Raw genomic sequence first — 10823 nt, forward strand, 5'->3', positions numbered from 1 at the left:
AAGCGCTCGAAGCGGATTTTTATAGTGAGATTTACGTTTTGATACCAGGCAATGATAAATTCGCACCCCCTGTAGGATAATTCGCACCACTGGTAACTTGAATTGGTGTTAAAAAGCGTTCAAGTCTGCAACATATGACGTACCTGGGTTTTAGTAAAATGACTGAATACCCCTTAGCTTCCTGCGTTAACTAATTTGGAAATTATGAAATTGTCTCATTGTCTGGCCCTTCTTAGCGGATAAGGAAGTTATAATTTAGGGGTTCTACTCGGGCGGGTTCAACCTGAAAAAAGTCGGGTTGGGTTGGGTTGGGTTGGGTTGGGTCAGGTCGGGATCGGGTTCGGGTTGAGTTCGGGTCGGGATCGGGTTCGGGTTGGGCAACCCGGCCCGAGTTAAGCCCAACATTTTTAATAATTTTTTTATATTTTAAGCTTAAAATCTCGGATTGGGTTGGATTGAACTCGGGTTCAGGTCAGGTTGGGTTCGAGTTGGCCTCAACCCTACCCACGCCGACCCGAGTTGCACACTTGCACCCCTGGTTAATATTCTGTTCGGTGCAAACCGTTTTAAGGGTTTTTTGGTCATTGTACCTGCTGAATCAGACTCTGTTCATCCAGTGGGAAGGGTCGGTCATACCGACAAAAAGCTTGGACCAACTAGACAAGGACCAATTATATTCGCCCTATTTTTCTTACTTGGGAAAGGGCTGTCAAGAGTAAAAAATAAGGGCTATTATATCATTTCCCGTTTTATGGCTAATTTATGGGGCCCACGAGTGGACTCACGGCCACGGGCCACCTTATATCTGGCAGTATGACAAAAATACCCTTGTAATCGCATTACCTACAGGGGGTTATTTTTGTCTTTTATGTTTTTTGCCCGACTCTCTCTCATGTTCTCCCACTCTCTTTTCTTTGATCACCCACGGTATATTGCTGACTATATACAAGTGACGCCTCGTGATGACGTGTAATAAGATGCTTTCGCCACGTCATGCGTTGCTTTCACGGCCCCCCTCCTTCCTTTTTAACTTTAGACAAGGGGCTCTATCTTTGGGAAGTAAGATAGAATCTAGATTTACTTTTCTCATTTGAGATTTGGGAAATCATATACTCGCCCCATTTTCTTACTCAGCACAGCGCCCTCTAGCGTAAAAAAGTAGTCGTAATACACTGGAGGGGGCTGTCCTATGTAAAAGAAGGGAACAAATATATAACTTCTCTGCAGATTTTAAGTGGGAATAGTTTTTCATATAATGCTTTGTAATCAAGACCGTTGATCTAATGGGGCTTAATAGGGGACTCCACTGGTTCGATGGGATCTCTCATTCACAAGATTTTCGGAGTGAAAAAAAAATAAAAATAAATCAATATCTTACAGATTTCTCCTTAAAAAGGTTTGTCTAGACCACGCCTTACAATCATTAATTTCCATTGTTCCTTAAGTTTTTCTCGATATTGGATTGATGCTTTGTGTTATTTTGCCTCAATTTAATTTTTAGATCTTAAGAATTTTTATATTAATTTACAGACGTATGCTAAATTGAAGGGCGCCCTTGAAAAAAAAAACCCAGAGATGCAAGGCTACTCCATTGGATTTGCATCACCTAACCTCATTTTACAATGGCACTAAAAAAATATAAAATTAAAGAAAGGGTACTAATAATTAGGGCTGCAACTCGGGTCGGGCGGGTCGGGTTTTGGAGAACCCAACCCTACCCGAGAAATATCTCGGGTCGGGTCGGGTCGGGTTTTTTTTCGGAAAACCCACGATTCCCAAACCCGGCCCTACCCATGATAAATCTCGGGTCGGTTCGGGTCGGGTCGGGTTTTTTCACGTTGACGCAAATTTTTAAGGAAAATTCTTGTTTGGCAAGGCAACTCAACTCATAGAAGCAGAAATTACACTCACATTACACTTGAATCAAACAATGATGTAATTACACTCACATCACACTTGAATCAAACAATGCTGTAATCAAACAATGTTGTAATTACAATCAAACAATGCTGAATCAAACACTTGAATCAACTCAACTCATAGAAGCATAAATTACACTCACATACAGTAACAGTGGGTGCGTGGGTATTCACTTTTAACTTTGGGATAATTACATTTACACCCCCTCTAGTTTCTGACACATCCACTTCCACCCCTATAGTTTAAAACGTGACAAATACACCCCTGTAGTTTCAATTTGTTTAAGGTTTGCCCCCTCAGCTGAAGGTTCGTCCATAGATTGAAGGGTTAGGATGATCCGATGGAGCTGATTTTTTGGGCACACCATATCTATGTCAGGACCCATCAAATGAATGCTTTGGATCATCCAAATAATGTGGGCCCCTACCCGAATCCAAACACTACCAAAAAATCATCCAAATAATGTGGGCCCACATTGTTTGGATGATCCAAAGCGTTCATTTGATGGGTCCTGACATAGTTAGGGTGTGCCCAAAAAATCAGCTCCATCGGATCATCCTAACCCTTCAATCTATGGACGAACCTTCCGCTGAGGGGGCCTACCTTAAACAAATTGAAACTACAAGGGTGTATTTGTCACGTTTTAAACTATAGGGGTGGAAGTGGATGTGTCAGAAACTAGAGGGGTGTAAATATAATTATCCCTTTAACTTTTAACTAACAATAGAAAAAAATATACATACTATAACTTATGTAACTCGGGTCGGGTCGGGTCGGGCCCCTTCAAACCCGGCTCGACCCGAGATTCATGCGGGCTTTTGAATGCTGAACCCGGCTCGACCCGAAACCCATGAAACCTGAACCCGACCCAGGCTATTTTCGGGTCGGGTCGATGCGGGTCGGGTTTTACCCGGCTCGAGTTGCAGCCCTACTAATAATATTGGCACTACCATGTTTTGATAATTTTTTTGATAGGTAAGCTGGGATTGAACCTTCGACCATAGGGGTGAAGAACAAATTCGGGCTCAGCCCATACCATGTTTTAATAATTGCACATACTCAGTTTGTCAAGAGCATTTTAGAAACTGTAATAGTTGCACAGGCACACCTTGTCTTTTCTTTTTTAATTGGTTTGTAAGAGCTTTTTGGAAAGTGTAATAACACTTGATAGCTCTTTAAACAATAAAAGACAAGATGGAGATGAGGAAAGTGTTCCTGACCTCAAGCTCAGATAAGCTTATTTGAGTTCGAGCTCAAAAACTCATGTGGCCCCATATTTTTGGAGTGATCCAAAGCATTCCTCCACCTTTGATTGGGTTAGGATGATCATATTAATCTGATTTTTGGTATACACCCTATCCATGGAAGGGCCTTTCAAATGGATGCTTTGGATCACCTAAAAAATGTGGGGCCACATGTGTTGTTGAGCTTGAGCTTGAGCTCATGAACACTTTCCTCTATGGTGATATCATTTATGATGAGTAAGTGCAATTATCAAAACATTGTAGTTCAAATATCAGTAACCTTTAAGAAATGATAAATGCAGTTGGGTGACGTGGATCTAATGGCGCGCCCTTGAGGTTGGGTTATTGGAAGGGCGCTCTTCAATCTAGCATTGTTTTAAATAATTAAAAAGCCATATTTGTCATAATCATTATTATTTATGGTATCAATTTCAGTGAGATGGATCTTTCGAATACATTTCACCTTTACCTACTTTTATACAGGATTTGCTACGCAATTTCGCGGCTCACTTTTGCGGGAGAGAACAGCCACCTGAGATGAATTAAATGAACTAGTCAATATCTATTAAAAGGTGAGCTTTTGTGGATGTTCTCTCATACAAAAGTGAGCTACGAAATGGCTTTCCACGGAATTTCCTAGAAAATCTCTTTTTACACATATGCAAGATTTGCCCCACTGCTTATCCCTTCTTAGACACGTAGAACTCAAAAAAAAGAAGAAAAGAGGGTTTCAATTTTCCACCAGCCGAAAGTTTGTTCAATTGGCATAGATTCTTTAGTCAATTGTTGAAAATATTTTCATATGAGATGCTTTCGGAATAAAGTAAGTGAGATGACAAATGCTACCCATATAGCCCCTCTATTTACTAAGACACCCACCTTTAGTGGTCTTTTGACCATAAGAAACGTTCAAATTTCAATAATACCTTTCAACCCCATAAGGCAAAGAGAATATATCATTTCCCTAGGCTTTAATGATCTTTGTGTAGGGCCAACGCCATTAGGTGTAGCTAGAGATTCCAACCTTGCCTACCAATTGCTGCATTCTAAAGGTTTAGAGCTTTTGGATCAACCAAAAATAGCTAGATTAGAGATTACTAAGGAGCAAGCTAAGTCGTCGAGGCTAAGATACAGCTAAGAGTTCACTAAAATCCCTAATCGAGCGACAAACATGGACGGCATCAAAGAATTTACTGAATTTTGATTGGTCAATGTGGCCCTTACTATCTCCTAAAAATGCAGCTCTTCTTGATTTATATATTGAGATATGATTACTTTTAATTCTTAACTAGAAAAAGGCACGCCACGAAGCACACTAGAGAGAGATTTCATGATTTGATCAAGCAGTGAGAGCGTGGGTAAGTCCACCCCCATCAGTATAAAAAGAGTAGTCATGATGTTGATCTTGTAAAACCTCTAGGGTTGGTAAGCAAACTCAAGATCAACCTTCTAGGATTGTTCATGATGTTTTTCAAGATCAAGTCTTGATTTCAAGTCCATCTTTATCATGAGGCTCAACAATTGCACATATTTCGATAAGGTCCTTTTTTTAAAAATTGGATTTTGATAACCGATTGCGAGTCTAAAAGCGATTATTGTACTCAAAATTAAGGTTGGGCCAATAATCAGTTGGGCCCCTCGCCATTGGTTGGTACAATCTGAAACGAACAGGGCCTAAACGTAAATTTAAGTCCAATAATCAGTTTTGGACTCAATATGGGTTCTCAAAAACCAAACCAAACAGGCCCGGACGTCGAATCACTTGTTAGGATGATCCAATGGATGAGGCACAAGCTCCTTATTGTACGAATCAATTATAAATATCCAATCATCCTTCCTTTGGATCCCGGATTTTGGTCCCTCATCGCTAGAAAGAAGGGAAATAGAAAAGCAGAAAATGAGAATAGGAAAAGGGAAGTGATATATTCCCTCTTTTTCTCCCTGGGGCCACCCGGGAAGAAAAGGGGGGGCCACTATCTCACTTCCCTACAAAAAAGGGGTCTTGACGGTGGGTAGGACATTCCAATTGTACCATTGATGTAACATCCACATTCCTGTTTCCTTATTCCCTCTTACTCGAACAAGATAAAGAAAAAAGATAATCTTCTGAAAAGTTCAGGTATCTTGATCCTTTAAAGATATCATCGGAGATAAATGGTGTAAAGTCTTCACTTTCATAATTTTTGTTATATTTCTAAGCTTAGGTGTGATATTGATGTTTAAACTCGAAAACCATGGGCATCTGGTTATATGCAATAATTGTTGCGTAGTGGCCACATGGACTCATACTATAGGTAAGGGAGTTACATTGTTGCATCTTATGGGATAATGTGTGGAAGGGGGTGTAGCAACATGTTGGCCTATATCTGGGTTGTAACGGTTATATCCAAGGGTGCATATATACACCAGTTAACCCAGGGAGAAAGTATGTCTCGCTAATGGAAACTCCCTAGCCGGAAGAGCAAAGCCCCTTTACATATCTTCTTCTAACCAATTTTTCCACATTGAGCTCTGTTGGGTATATAGTGTAACCCTAATTATGTTCTAATATAAGCCCAATAAGATAATGGACCGGTGTAGTAGGCCTACATGGGTAGAGTGTATTAACCAGTCAATAATTCTAGTGTATCTCTATATGTAGAGGCTGAGGCAACAAACTAGGTATTCCAAACTAGATACCTAGGGTGTAATGCTTCAAGCAACCTTTGCTTGATCTAACAAGCTCCCCATCACTGAGTGCCGTTATTATCAGTTGCTTTTCCTTCCATTTGAAGAGAAATATTGAGCAATATTCACCCATGTGAAATCCATTGGGCCCCATAAATGCTGTGTCATGGCATTCCATTAGAATTTCTTTCCTAAGGTATCCTAATCGTGGAATGTACAACTGACTCTACTTGGTCACAATGATGCCCTCTTGGACCCAAAACCAACGAGTGCTCTTGTCCTTCACATGTTGCATGAGGGTCTTAGCAGAGGGGTCTTTATCTAACCCTTCACAATGTGATCACGTAGGTTGCTCTTAAGTCGGCTCTCACCTTTATTCCTCCAACGTCAAGGCGGCTAACTCGGCCTTCAGGCTTAGAGCATATGCTTTCGATTCACTTGTACCTCAAGTCTTTCCAACTAGCTTGTTTAGTTGATAACTTCCTTTGTGCTTGAAATAACTCATGGCCACATTATCTGTCTTGACAATGAACTCGGAACCAAGAACCTAGTGTCTCCACACCCTGAAGCAGTGCACTGCCAAAATCTCATTCTCCTGAACATTGTACTTAAGTTTAGTGTCATTGAGTTTACACCTCTCGAAAGTAACGCGGAAAATTATCAATGACACACAAAATTGAAAATTATACCCAAATCAGTATCCATCTACTCTAAATAATACTCCAAATTATCTTATATGACTTCGAGGAATGATGTTGGGCCTCTCCATCACACCAGTGGTGTACTATGTTGGCCAATTGGGATCTTTGTATTATCTTTGTTCCTTCAGGACCACCTCGGTTCTGTTTTTACATATATATATATATATATATATATATATATATATATATATATATATATATATATATATATATATATATATTCTGTTGCCCTTTTCAAAAAAAAAGAGTCCCGCCTTGAATTCATGACACACAATCGGCTATTGATCAGACGATTATAACCGTTCAATCAAGTGACTGGCAACGAAATACGAAAAATATATAAATATCTAGGACACATTTGGCTACCATGAGTTTTTCTTTTCAAGATAAACTAGTGTCTCCAAGTGGTGAGTGGGGTAGGATGGGTTCAGTGGCTAAAAATCAGGAAACTAGTGACTCAAGTGGCAACAAGTGACTAAAAATAGGATCGACTTTGCTCCCATGAAATGTTTTTCCTGACAAATTGTCATCTCCAAGTGTAAATTGGAGAGAAATCATGAAACAAAATCCCAAAGACGACGTCTCAAGTGAAGGGAAGATGGAAAACGTGCATGGTCGATTGTTTAGATCATTTGATTACAAGGGATTTGCTAGGGTCCATCGCAAAAGGCATTTCGTGGGACGTCTGTTGCGTGAGAGAGCAGCCACCTCAAGAAAAATGACAAAATCTGTTGGAAAGTGAGCCTATGTGGCCGCTCTCACATGCAAGTATCCAACAGACGTTCCGCGGAGTGCCTTTTGCAATGGACGCTAGCAAATCCCTGATTACAATATTTCTTGGGCAGAACAACTATCCAAGGTAAGGGCCCAGTATATATATAATACAAAGTGGGGACTTCCTATCGGACCCAGGATCGTTGCGTTGCATCAGAATATGACATGAACACGTCCCGTTGGATCATTTCTTATAATATCTTTTTTCACTAAAAATGGTTAGTATGAGAGATCTCACTGTTGGATCATCTTAGTGGTAGATTAGGACAGTAGGTTACATGAGGAAACCTAGCTAGATTATGTGATAGACCCTAGCCTGTGTGGCTGTGTGTGGGCGTTTTAAATAGAGAAGAGGGCTGAAATGAGCATCATCTATCTTTGATAGCCACACCTCCACTGCTCTATTAAAAGGATTCTCACCTTATCTTATGTGGCATACCCAAATTGATAACCACACCCCCATATTTGATATTTGCACCTTTGTTTTTTTGAAAAAAAATCCTTGTGTTATTCAAATGCTTAGAAATTTTCCGCCGATATGTCGCCCTATCCTAGCCGCTAGTGTTTATCTCTCTCTCTCTCTCTCTCTCTCTCTCTCTCTCTCAATTTTACTCTTATTTTTCAAACCGTAAGGTACCTCTCTTGAGGTGTGTGCCTCAAATATGCTCTACTAAGTTGAAGTGCCTTCCTTGAGGTGCGTCCCTCTAAATGAAGGAAAAGAAGTGATTTATAAAACACTTCTTTTCTCATTCAAGTATTGGATCTCACCAAAGGAAAATGTCCCAATTAATAAATGATGATTCAGAAGGTGTTCGGTGGCCTTCATCTCAGTTCGCACAGAGTGAGTGGGAGGGATGATAACCAAGGTTTAAAATTTCGGTTTCGGTAATTTTGAAATTTCAGTCAAATTCTGGTACAAAACCCAAATTCAATATGTTATTCAATATTAAATTTCGGTCAAAATTTCGGTGAAATATTAAATTAATATTTTAAAAAATAGATTTTTTGGGTCAAATTTTCGAAAAACCGAAATTTCGACCAAAATTCCGAAATTTTGGCTGAAATAAATGACCGTTTCAGTTTTGGGTGATTTCGGTGTTGGTCTCCACCGAAATAAGAAATTTCGGTTTTCGGTCAAAATTTACAACCATGATGATAACCCTCCTCACACCTGAGCAAGAGCATATTTTATCAAAATCATGAAAATTCATGCGTGCCAAATGTGTCCGAAAAAGAAGAGCAAAGCAAACGTGACGATTGGAGTGCCCTATTAGTAAGTACCTTCATAGAAGCGTGCACTTTGGTGCCCAAATCTTGGCGATAAGGCTCATTGCCAGACCTGTAGGGAGACTGCGATCCACAAACTGACGCATGGGACTCACCCTTGAGCGTCGGTGCAGAGCACTTTCAGAACGAAGCGTCGGTAGCAAAGCTGAAAACGCAACGCGTTAGTGCAATTGCATCGATTCTCCGCTCTGGATCAAAGCAAAATTCTCGAGCAAGGGACCTCCACCGTATGGACGTAGTTCTCGCGAAATGTTATCATACCAGAAAGAAAATAACGTTCTAGGAAGATTCATAGAATTAGAAGAACTATTCTTCCTCTTTGAAGAGTAAAGTAAAGAAAGAGGAAAAGAAATGAAAAAAAAAATGGGGTTGGTTGTTCCTCGTTGTAATATCCATAATTCTGGCATGGGTCGTTCGAGCTTTTCCTGGGAGTATGGCATGGGTGATCAAGGGGTGGTAACTCATATCACGGGAGGAAACTTTGCACAGAGTTCCAATACTATTAATGGGTGGCTCCGAGATTTTTTATGGGCATCTCGTGGTAACAAAAATAGATTGTTCTAAGGTATATCGAGTCGGATCGGAAGTGACATAATATACCTCCTCCGAACCCTCAACAATAGAGCGTGTGTGTTGTAAATACCAATTTGTTATTCGATGAAATAATGGAACAAATGGCGACGAGAATCGGCTGTATCAATGATTCTCAATGGAGGATCGGGGGTTTCTGGCGATTCGCTTCTACGCTCAGCCCGCCGCCTATCCTATCGGCTTGGTACTACCTGTTGAGATATTAATTTCAAATTCTGTGAGGATCGGTACTAAAAAAGCCGAACCATGATGTCTTTCCTATCGAGGCTTTCTTTTGCCCATTAAGGCATTGATCTATACTGGCCTACTTTTATATATGAGGTTTGGTATTCTAAAACTGGCCAATGATGACTCACCTATCGAGACTTGAGTTCGATTAATTTAACCCATTGAGGCAATTATTCGTTGAGGATCGTAAGCCCACTTCGTCGCTCCTCTTCCAGGCGACACATTCTTCAGCAACAGGCATGAATCATCAACTTCAGCAATATACATCTCTCAACATCTTCGTCGGATTAGGAAATTTGATCATAATCAAACGTATGTCAATTTTTCAATTCACATACGTTTAAGGGGGCATGTAGAGTATGAGAGATCTCGCCATTGGATCATCATGGTGGTATATAAGGAAAGTATGTTAGATGAGGCAACTTTGATAAATCAGGATACTAGATTTGATTTGATTTTGTGGTAAATTGAGGTAGGTAGGCTTATTAGGTAACTAAATTAGATTGATATTATCTCTTTCCTTTCTTATCCTAACTCACTGCCATGTTTATTCTTTGAGTGTTCTGTTTAAACACTCATGGGGTTCATTTTAAAACATCCAAGATAAATAGAAAAATCTATTTTATCAAAAAAATGCTAAAAAGAAAGGAATTGCCAACATCACTTCACAAAAGACACTTATTGGGATACTTGATCAAATGATCCTAGTCACTTGACATGTTTCTCTACCAGGATCAATGGTCTTGATTTTGCATACATACTCTGTGTGGGATCTAAAAATTGTCTCTCACCAATGATTGTAAAAGTGACTATGCATAGTTCTTTTCTTTTTATTGAGGAGGGCCAAAACTTCATTCAAATCAATAGAAACCTCAATTACAATTTATGTCAAAGACCCTTATGAGAGGAGCAAATTTTAGTTAGCAACCTCAAATCCAATTTGTACCAAATACCCTAATGAGAGAGGACCAAATTTTTAATTAGGCATGTTTGGATGCAGGAATTTTTGGAAAAGTTTGGAAAAGAAAAATATTTCTAAGATTCCCTACTTGTAATTCAAAAAAAAAAAAAAAAATCCTATTTGATTGACACACTAGAAATCACAATTTGAAACTACCCTAAGCATCGTTTAATTGTGGGATCTTCAATTTATTATAATATCCCTCAAAATTAACCATAAGAGGAATGCTAGCATCAAGCATATCATTTACCTGTAAGTCATTGAAAGAAAATATTTTCTTGATAACAAATTTTCTGTCAGAATTGTTCTTCTTGGAATCCAAACAGTGCAGGGAAATGATATACTCCCCCCCTTTTCGCCTGGGACAGCTCCCTCTTGTATACCCATGCCTACTCTTTTAGACTACAAGTGGCTGTCCCACGGAAGAAAATGGGACGCATATATCATTTC

The sequence above is a fragment of the Tasmannia lanceolata genome, unplaced genomic scaffold (assembly GCF_043159265.1).
Source record: "Tasmannia lanceolata isolate RefF3 unplaced genomic scaffold, GAP_Taslan_0.1 ptg000020l, whole genome shotgun sequence".
Lineage (NCBI taxonomy): Eukaryota > Viridiplantae > Streptophyta > Magnoliopsida > Canellales > Winteraceae > Tasmannia > Tasmannia lanceolata.